Raw genomic sequence first — 11202 nt, 5'->3', positions numbered from 1 at the left:
AAAGAAAGAATCATCAAGAGAAGGGGTTAGAGTGCTTTGCATGTATGAATCCCTGGATTTTGATTCCTCAGTACCACATCACAAAAAAATGCCTGACGTAGCCCTGTGACTCAAGTCGAAGAGTGCTATCCTTGTACAGGAGAAACTCAGGTACAGTGCTCAGGTTCTGAATTCAAGTTCTAGGACAAGTGTATGTACACACACACACACACACACACACACACACACACACACACACACACACACACACACACACACAGATACCAAAAGTGAAGCTGTGACACCGAATTGTGGTAAAACACTCAGCTTCTGTTCTGAGTTTATGGCCAGCACCCAGGCCCTGTGTTGAACCCCAAAACCTAGCCATCAAGGGCTCAACTATGAGAGGCAAAAGGTTTCAAAACCTTATGAACTTCACCAGCCCTAGATGACAGGAAGCATTGTGATATTACCCTTGTGCTTAGATTTAGAAAGCGTCTGGAAACCTAGGGAGGCACCTTTGCCAATTAGGAATCTTTTCATTGGCTTCAGCTCTCAAGTTGTCTGCCAGAAGGACCCTTAAATTAATTGTAGCATGTTATTTCAACACTGGATCATAGTCTTACAAAGACAGGATAAGTGCTGGGAACTTGGCCTGCCACAGGATGTGACACAAATGAAGGCTTCCTGTCCAAATAGAGCACTGGGGAAAGAGATAGCTTTGGATACAAAGAAGCCTTTTTCTCTTGGCCTTCAGAGCCAGCCCACACTCATCCTCACTAATTGGCCCAGATGGAGTCGTTACACAGCTGTACAGGAGTGAGGCCTTTTGTCTGCTTGTTCCAACAATGATCAGACTTCCTCCAGTAGATTGGGATGCAGAGAAACCCTCTGGCTACACTGGGAAAAGTGAGGAGAGCCCAGAAACATACACTGTCTTGAAAGCACTCTCTGTACTATGAAGTAATTCTATTAAAAACAAATTTCCTAGCTGAGTGCCTTTCAACATAGGTACTCTGGATATTCAGCAATAAAAATACATGCATACATACTTGGGTAGACATGGAGTTACTGGGGTTTTTTGGCAAGTTTGGGGGTTATACGATGAGCCTAGGCACTGTCCCCGAGCTCCTTTTGCTCAAGGGTAGCGCACTGCCCTTGAGGCACAGCCCAAGTCATGTTATTATTTTCATTCCTGTAATCCCTTAGAAATAAGAGTGTCCTGGACTTTCCTGTCCCTACTGAATTCAAATTGGCATTCTCTACCTCTCAGTCTCCTGAAGAGCTAGGATTACAGGCAAGAGCCTCTGACACTTGGCTTTCTTTTCTTCTTGTTGTTCTATTTTTCCTTGTGACAATCTGAAATCTTCACAGTGTCATTCTAATGGATTGCATTTCAAAGTAAACTACCCAGGCCTGGAGTTCGAATGCCAGGAGGGCCACCTACAAATGGAGGAAGATCTTGAGAAAATCATACCTATCCACGGGAATGCTTAATGGAATTTATAAAGTAACAATTAAATTGACAGTTAGTTCATGATTCTCATAGAATGCCACACAAAAAGTATTGGATTATGCCTTCCATTCTAACACCGTGGTTTTAGTCTCCTAATTAAAGAATAGTGACTTCTTTTACATTAATGCTTTAATAAGTATTCAACCATGAGACTTCATTAAATGGAGACCTAATTATTCATAATATATATAATTTAATATCCTCACATTATCTCTCTTATATACATAGCAAAATACACATCTATTTATCTATCTCTCTATCTATCTTTCTTTCTTTCTTTCTATCTATCTACCTATCTATATCTATCTTTCTATATCTATATCTATACTTTTGTCTGTATCTATCAATCAGTCTGATTTTATATATATAGCCCACTACTATGGCTTAATCACAGGTCTTCAGAACTGACTGGCAGCTCAGTTTGCCAAAGGCTTTTGTTCTACAACTGACCCATTCATGAATTGGGCATTGTGGGTTGTGGGTTCAAATTCCAGCATTGCCAAAAGCTTACATGTGAAGTAAGAAGCCAAATTTGACACATTTTTTTCCTTCTCTGCAAAAGTCCTGTGTCTCAGTATGATGTATAATCTATATGCAAATAAATCCATGTGATAAGACATTAGAAATGAAAAAGTGTTATATATGTAATAATGCTAAATAAACAAAGAAGGGTAATATATGTCATATGGAGTAAACACATGTATGTAAAAAGATCTCATTTATGAATATTATTTTTCCAGTGATAGGGCTTGAATTCAGGCCCTTGAAACTGGTCTGAAATTCTTGCCTTCAAAGACAGTGAGCTCCCCCTCCCCAACAGTGCCACAGAGTTACCCAGACCCTAAGTTCAAATCCCAGGCCTGCCAGAAAGATGGTGCAAATTCCAAGCCAGGGCCTTATATTTTTTTGTACTCAGCTCATAGGAACTCTGGCTCAACCTTGATCACCCTAGGCTGGGATGCAGCCTCTGGACCCACAGCCCATCCGGAGATCCTAGGACCTGAGTTCAAATCTTGGGAATGTCAAAAAAAGGTGAAAGGTTGGGAAGGTGCCTCAATAGTAGAGTGCTTGCTTTGCATGTATAAGGCCCTGAGTCCAATATCTCAGCACCACATAAGCAGAAAAAAGCTGAAAGTGTTGCTTTGGCTCAAGTGGTAGAACGATAGCCTTGAGATGAAGAGTTGAGGGACAGCACACAGACTCAGACTTCTGCCCCACAACCGACAAAAAAAAGAAAACAAAACAGAGGGGAGGGGAAGGAGAAGGATAAAACTGGAATGTTCCAGAAAGTGGTTTTATATCGTTTTTTTCCTTTGCATTGTGACAATCCTGGGTCTAAATGACAGGGCCCGGAAAGTGTTCATGACCTTGCACTGCTGAAGTTTGGTTGGCTATCAGGGAAGCCATCGCCAAAACCAGCAATCTAGGTCCGGCGTTCAAATCCCCGCCACCTACAAATGTCAAGAGATCCTAAGAAACGCATTCTGATAGACATCCCTATGAATGGAATGTTTAAAAGTAACAACTACATTAGTAGTTAGTGTATGAGTATATTATAAAATTATACACAATAATCATAGTACATTGCCTAATTTTCAATTAATACTTTATTATAAATTCAAACATGATAACTAAATAAAGGAAGAAATAATGTAATTATTGATAATTAGTAGTAAAATAGTATATATCACTTAATATCATACAGATATCTCTCTTGTTTTATACATATATGTATCTATATGTATCTATATGTATCTATCTATCTATCTATCTATCTATATCTATATCTATATCTATATCTATCTATCTATCTATCTATCTATATATATATAAAACAAACCATATCTATTTCTACACTTGTCACTCCTGGGGCTTAGTGGTAGAGTGCTTGCCTAATATATATGAAACCCTGGGTTCATTTCCACACTATTACATACAAAGAAAAAGCCGGAAGTGGTCACTCAAATACCAATAAAAGTTAGAAAGTTATGACTGCAACTATAGAATCCCAGGACTTCAAATACCTCATGACAGAGCAAACCGGTAATCTGAAGTTGATGGTTGCCATCTAACCTGAGATCTCTAACCAGAGATCAACCACTGCAAACCAACTCCATAGAATAGATGCTGCTGTCTCACCGCTAGCTGCTCAAGGATGAGATCTGATACTGGTGGTTTGAATACTCAGGCCTGGCAGGAAGTCTGCGAGACTTTGAGCTATGGCTCAAAGTGGTAGAGCTCTAGCCTTGAGGCAAAGGTCTTAGGACATTACCCCCAACCTATGAGTGCAGTCCCCAAGGCTGATGACTCTCCTCCCCATCAACCATCCCTCAAAACTGTTAGATGTAAACTTTTATGGTTTGTGACATTTTTCTGAAAGAATGGTGATACTGATGAAAGCACCCTAATTCTAATGACAGCTTGTGGGATACAGCTTTGTGATGAGTCCTTCCTGGGGTTCTGGGTGCTGAGTCCTTCACAGGGTTCTGGGTCCTTCATAGGGTGCTGTGTGCCCAGTCCTTCACAGGATGCTATGAGCTGAGTCCTTCACGGGGTGTATTCTTTCATCTAGTCTTTGTCAGCGCTCCACAAGTAGATGATTGTGCAGATGAGAAAGTTGAGGCTCAGATATGTCCCCAAGGAAGGGCGAAATTTATGTATGTACTGAACACTAGTGACTTGTCTCCTGCTGACAATTGTTTTGGTTTAGTTTTCTCCAACATGAACCTTTAATCCAGAGCCTAGGCACTGACTTTCCTCTTGGGCTCATGGCTAGCACTCTACCACGTGGAGCCAAAGTCCCCCTTGCAGCAAAATGTCACAGCTTAGGTGGTTTTAGCAGAGGTCTATCATCCTGCCTGCTCAGGAAGCTGAGGATATGGGTTCCAAACTATCCCAGTATAAAAAGGTCCCATGAGTCTATTATGTCCTATTCACCACTTAGAAACTTAAAGTGGAAGCTGAGCACTCACAGTTCTCATCCTAGCTACTCAGAGCCTGAGAATTGAGGATCACAGTACAAAACCAGCCTGGGCACGAGATTTCTTCAGATGGTTATCTCCAATGAAACACCAGAAAACCTGAAGAGGTGCTGTAGCTCAAGTGGTAGAGAGCTAGACTTGAGCTGAAGAGCTCAGAGACAGCACCCAGGCCCAGACTTCAACTCCTCCAACTTACATCAAAAGAAAGAAACCTGAAGTGGAGTGCTGGGAATGTGTCTTAAGGGTAGAGTGCTTTGCATGTATGAAACCCTGTGTTTAAATCCTCAGTACCACATCCTTAGAAAAAAGCATGAAGTTACTCTGTGGCTCAAGTGGTTGTGTGCTGTCCTTGTACAGGAGAAACTCTGGTACATTGCTCAGGTCCTGAGTTCAAGCTCCAGGACTGGTGTATGCACAAGCACACACATACTTACACACACACACACACACACACACACACACACACACACACACACACACACACACACATACAAAGATATCAGAAATGAAACTGTGACACCAAATGGTAAAACAAAGAGCTTCTCCTCTGAGCTCATGGTCAGGACCCTGGCCCTGTGTTCAACCTGAAATCTACCCACTCAGGGCCCAACGCAGAGAGGGCAAAGGTTTCAATACCTGATGAGCTTCACTAGCCTTAGATGACAGGAAGCATTGTGATTTTGCACAAGTGCTTAGATTTAACAAGCTCCCAGAAACTAGGGAGGCACCTTTGTCAATTAGGAATCATTTCATTAGGTTCAACTCCCTAGTTGTCTGCCAGAAGTACCCTTGAATTAATTGTAGCAGTTTGTTTCAACACTTGAACATAGCCTAACGAAGACAGGATGAGTGCAGGGAACTTGGCCTGCAACGGGAGATGGCACAAATGAAGGCTTCCTGTCAAAACAGAGCACTGGGAGAGAGAGAGCTTGGGGTTCAGAGTCCTTTTTCTCCTGGCCTTCAGAGTCTGCCCACACTCATCTTCACTAATTGCGCCCATGCATTGTTTGTTACACAGCGGTACAGGAGTGAGACTTCTTTTTCTGCCTGTTCCAACAATGAGGCAGACTTCCTCCAGCAGCCTGGGGTGCTCAGAAAGCCTCAGGCTACATTGGAAAGAATGAAGGGAGCCCCGGAACATGCTTGAAAGCACTCTCTGTGCTATGAAATCATTCTATTCAAAGCAAATTTCCTACCTGGGTTCTTTCTTCATAGCGACTCTGGATGTTCACTGATAGAAATACGTGCATATACACAGACACATGGACTTAATGGCTGTTTTTCTTTGTGGCAGGTCCTGAAGCTTCTACTGTGAGCCTAGACATTGTCCCTAAGCTCCTTTTGCTGAAAGAATCACTTTATTGTATCTTAAACCATAATTAATCTAGGCTGGGGTACAGAATTTAGACCAACAGATGATCTAGGGATCCTAGAACCCGAGTTCAACTTCCACCACTGTCAAAAAATCATCAAACCAACAAAAATGGAGGAGGAAAAAACCAGGAAGTTTTACACAAGCATTTTACCTTTGTTTCCTTTGCACTGTGACCATCCTGTGTCTCAATGACTCAGCTTGAAAATTGTACATGACTTTGCTTGCCTGAAGGTTGGGGGCTGTCAGTGAAACCTGAGCCCAACCCAGACATCTAGGCCATGAGTTCCATCCTGGGACTGCCACCGACACATGATTGAAGATCCTAGGAAATTCATTCCTATCTATAGGAAAATATTAGAATGTTTGGCATTTACGAATAGAATTACTAATTAGCTAGTCAATCTAGTATAATATTGTACACAATAAACATAGGTCATTGATTAATTGAATTAATACTTTATTAAGTCTTCTAACATGATTAATTAATGGAGGCATAATTTTAGACCAAATAATTGGTAGTCAGAGAATATATAAAAATAAGATATAGATATCACTATATATGTAGTTATGCACTAGAATCTACATAAATGTCTATCTGTCTCTCTCGTTATACATTTATTTAGAGATACATATGAATATGTAAATACACACACACACACTGCAATCTACAAATGTATCTGTTTATATATTGGTCACTCCTAGGGCTTGACCTCAAGTCCTCAAATTTGCCCGACAACTTCTCTTACATCAGACTGGTGTTTTAACATTGACCCGTTCATGAAGTGGGTCTTGTAGGCCCAAAGTTCAAATCACAGAACTGCCAAAAACTTAATCCTGGTGGAAGAAACTAATTGTCCCACTTGTTTTCCTTATCAGTGAAAGTCCTGGGTCTCAGGAATGCTAGATAATACATAGGCAAATCTATGTCCTATGTAATAGAATGTAAAAAATATTATTATAAGTGTAATCATACTCACTAAAATACATAACAAATAAGTAAAACGAAATAAAATCAGTAACTACATGAAGTGAAATATGCAGTAAACCTGTGTATGTAAATATAAATCATGTATTTAAAATGTATACGAATATTATTTTTTTCAAGTGCTAGGATTTGAATTCAGACCCTGGGAACAGGCCTGACTTTCTTGTCTTCCAGCACAGTGCGCTTTCCCTTCCCCCACAATGCTGCAGGTTTACCCAGACTCTGAGTTCAAACCTCAGACCCGGCAGGAAAAATGGTGTGAATTCCAAGCCAGGCAGCCTCATATTTTTTAAAATATTTTTAATATATGTATGTATGTATATATGTATATATGTATTTTTATTTCATGAAGCACAGGGCTTGAACTCAGATCATGGCAACTCTGCCTCAGCTTCAATCACTCCAGGCTGGGTTGAAGCCACTGGACCCACAGCCGAATCTGGATTCCTGGGCCCCAAAGACTGACAGGAATAAAAATAAATAAAATGACACAGATAAGGTTTCCTTATTTGCAATAACTAGTATATGTCTGAGTCAAGCAGAAAAGGTCAGATAAGTTGATGTTAGGGAAATGAACCCCAAGATAAGTATTCAAATAATTTTTATTTCATTCAATTGTTTCTAACATATTTATAAGATGCTTTCTATGTTGCTTTGTATGTCCCTCCACCACGGAATAAACCGTGCTTTCACTGTATTTGATGGTGGTATAATTTGTGGAGGGGAAGGGAAAAAATCGTTTAAATTGGGAAACAGGTGGACCCATTGCAACAATGAGATGTACAAGTCATTATGTTGAAAAACGAACTTTACAACTTTGGTGGGGGGGAGGATTGGGCAGGGAGGGTATGGGAAGGGAAACAAAGAAGGAGGCAACAATGCTTGATAAGAAATATACTCGTTATCTTGCCCATGGAATTGTAACCCCCTGTATGTTATTTTTACAAAAACAAAATAAAACAAAACCAAATCGGGCAACTTGCAGATGGCTGTCTGTTTTACATTTGTTTTCTTTGCAAGGTGATCATACTGGGTCTGAATGACATGGCTGAAAAATGATTGTAACCTGGCGTTGCTGAAGGCTGGCAGGCTACCACGGAAGCCATAGGTCAACACAGCCACATAGGCCCTGACCTCTACCAAAGGAAGGAGATCCTAAGAGTCTGGTTCCTATTCATAGGAATACCCATGGAAGGTTATGAATGTCAAGGTTGAATTAGTTGTTCCTGAATGATACTACTATAAAATTAAACAGAGTAGGGCTGGGAAGGGGGCTACATGGTAGAGTGCTTGCCTTGCATGCATGAGGCCCTGGGTTCGATTCCTCAGCACCACATAAGCAAAAAGAGAAAAGCCGGAAGTGGCACTGTGGCTCAAGTGGTAGAGTGCTAGCCTTGAGCTAAAGAGCTGAGGAACAGTGCTCAGGCCTAGAGTTCAGGCCCCATGACCGAACCCCCCCCCAAAAAAAATTAAACAGAGTGAATTTAGGAGGCCGATGGATTTTAATGAATTTTTTTGACACATTAAAAGAATACTATTAATTACAAGGTCGCAATCGTTTCAGGCAGAACTGTGGTTGATTTAATCAATATTTCATTAAGGATGAAAACAATAATATTAATTACATGGAGGCATAATAAATACCCAAGAATTGCTAGGAGTATAATTTATATAAATGAAGAATATATAGACATCTCTGGCACTCTTTAAAGATCTATATTTATTTGTGTACTACCATCTGCATGTCAATCTGTTCTAATTTTGTCAACCCCTAGGGCTCAATCTCAGGTGCTAGGAACTGCTTGTCAGCTCTACATGCCTGAGGCTGGCGTGTTGACACTCACCCATTCATGAATTAGGCCTTGTAGGTTGTGAGTTCAAATGCCAGAACTCACAAAAATTGAATCGTGGAGTAAGGAGCCCATGGTGTCACATGCTTTCATTTTCTATGAAAGGCATGTGTGTCAGGTCTGAAGTTTCATACATAGGAAAATCTATATCCTATGTAATAAATGAAGTAAATATTGTATGTATAATAACAGTCAATAAAATAAATGGTAAATAAATGTATAAACCAAAAAATTAAATGAATAACTACACTAAGCGCAATATGAAGTCAACATACAGGGCTCGATCTCAGGGCCTCAAAACTGCCTGGCAGCTGCACTGGCTAGCGGCTGCTGTGCTGGCTGTTACCCATTCATGAACTGAGCCTTCTAGGCCCTGAGTTTAGATCCCAGCACTGCCAAAAATGTAATCTTGGAGTGAGAAGCCGAGCGTGACACATTTTCCTTTTTTTGAAAGTTCTTGGTGACAGGTAGAATGTATAAATTGTGTGAAAATCTATATGCTATGTAATAGGATGTCATGAAGGTAATAAATGTCATAGGTGAAATAATTGTCAACACAATAAATGAAAAACAGATTGCATTAGTTGTGAATCATTCTGGGATAAAATTAGACGCAATAATTATAGGACTTGGATTAAGTTGATTAATATTTTATTGAGCATTAACAGAATAAAAATTACATGGAGACATAATTAAATACCTAATAACTGGTAGTAATGCACGATGCATAATTTAATTTGTCTCATTCTATAAAATATATAATTATACGTATGTATGTACATATATGAAAAAAATAACAGAATATTGAGTAATTATTAATTAATGCTTTATTAATTGTTCAGCTGGGACACGTCATTAAATGGAGACATTATTGAATACCTAATAATTGGTAGTAATATTATCTATAATTCAATAATATACAGACATCTCTCATTTTGGTATATAATATTTGTATAAGGAAGCTCTATCTATTTATACTTCGTTTATTCCTGGGGCTCGGTGGTTGAGTGCTTGCCTAGTTAGCACAAAGCATTGGGTTGGATTCCTCAGTGCCACATAAACAGAAAATCGAGAAGTTCTGCTGTTTTTCAATCGAGTGCTAGCCTGGAGCACCAACGCTTAGGGACATTTCTAACTCCTTACTCAAGGCCCAGGACTGCTGCCAAAAACAAGGTAGAATGTTCTAACTGCAATAAGGACAGGATTTCAAGTACATCATCACAGAGCAAACTAGGAGTCTGGTGCTGACAGCTGCCACCTAAGCTGACTTAGCCAGATGTAAAGCACTGCAACCCAGCTGCACGGAACCAGACCCTGCTGGCTGGCTTAACCCCATCTTCCTAGCTGTTTGGTGGCTTTAAAACCCAGCCTTGGTAGGAAGTCTGTGAGACTCTTCGATATGTGGCTCCTAGTGGTAGAGCTCTAGCCCTGAGCAAATGTTATTAGAACAGTATGCACATGCTTTGAGTTCAAGCCCCATGGGTAACACCCCTCAAAAAAACACCCTTCTAAACCATTAGATGTGATCTTGTGTGGTTTGTGAATGGTGATACTGATGAAACCATCCTAATTCTATCAACAATTTGTGGAATAGAGCTATGTGCTGAGCCCTTCACAGGGTGTTCTGTTCTGAGTCTTGCACAAGGTGCTATGTGCTGAGTCCTTTACAGGGTGCAGTGCGCTGAGTCCTGCATTTGGTGCTGTGTGCTGAGTCATGCAAAGAGTGTCATGTGCTGTGTCCTTCACAGCACTGGTCTATGTAAGAACTCCAAAACTGAGATGATTTTGCAGACAAAAAATGTGAAAAATGAGTTTGAATCACTGTGCGACGACGGAGTAGGTGTCCGAGGCCTCGCCATGCCTCCGAATACCCTTTTCGCTGCCTTGCTTGCGTGAGCTTCAGCAGAATTCGAGATGGCTGGTGGTAAGGCTGGGAAGGACTCCAGAAAGACAAAGACAAAGGTGGTTTTCTGCTCGCAGAGAGCCGGCTTGCAGTTCCCAGTTGGCCGAATTCATCGACATCTGAATTCTAGGACAACCAGCCACGTAAGTGTGGGAGCGACCGTCGCTATGTACAGCACAGCCATCCTGGAGTACCTCACTGCGGAGGAACTTGAGTTGGTAGGAAATGCATCAAAAGATTTAAAGGTAAAGCTTATTACCTCTTGTCACTTGCAACTTGTTATTCGTGGAGATGAAGAATTGGACTCTCTCATCAAGGCTACCATTGCTGGTAGTGGTGTCATCCCCCACATCCACAAGTCTCTTATTGGGAAGAAAGGACAACAGAAGACTCTCTAAAGGATGCCTGGTTTCCTTGTTATCTCAGGACTCTAAATACTCTTAACAGCTGTCCAGTGTTGGTGAATCCAGTGGACTGTATCTCTGTGAAAAAACACAATTCTGCCTCTTTGTAATTCTATTTGAGCAGGTTGAAAGTTTAATTATCTTTCCAACCAACCAAATTTCTGCATTCGAGTCTTAACCATATTTAAGTGTTACTGTGGCTTCAAAGA

At 40.7% G+C, this 11202-nt stretch overlaps 1 pseudogene; it reads left to right on the top strand.

The window, feature by feature from the left end:
- The first annotated feature begins 10584 nt into the window (after window positions 1-10584).
- Window positions 10585-10987, top strand: LOC138820512 (histone H2A.Z pseudogene; annotated as a pseudogene).
- The last annotated feature ends 215 nt before the right edge of the window (window positions 10988-11202 follow it).

Source organism: Dipodomys merriami, unplaced genomic scaffold (assembly GCF_024711535.1).
Source record: "Dipodomys merriami isolate MVZ:Mamm:240054 unplaced genomic scaffold, mDipMer1.0.p SCAF_891, whole genome shotgun sequence".
Taxonomy (NCBI): Eukaryota; Metazoa; Chordata; class Mammalia; order Rodentia; family Heteromyidae; genus Dipodomys; species Dipodomys merriami.
Note: the sequence above shows the minus strand (reverse complement) of the source record. Positions and strands in the feature narration are given on the sequence as shown.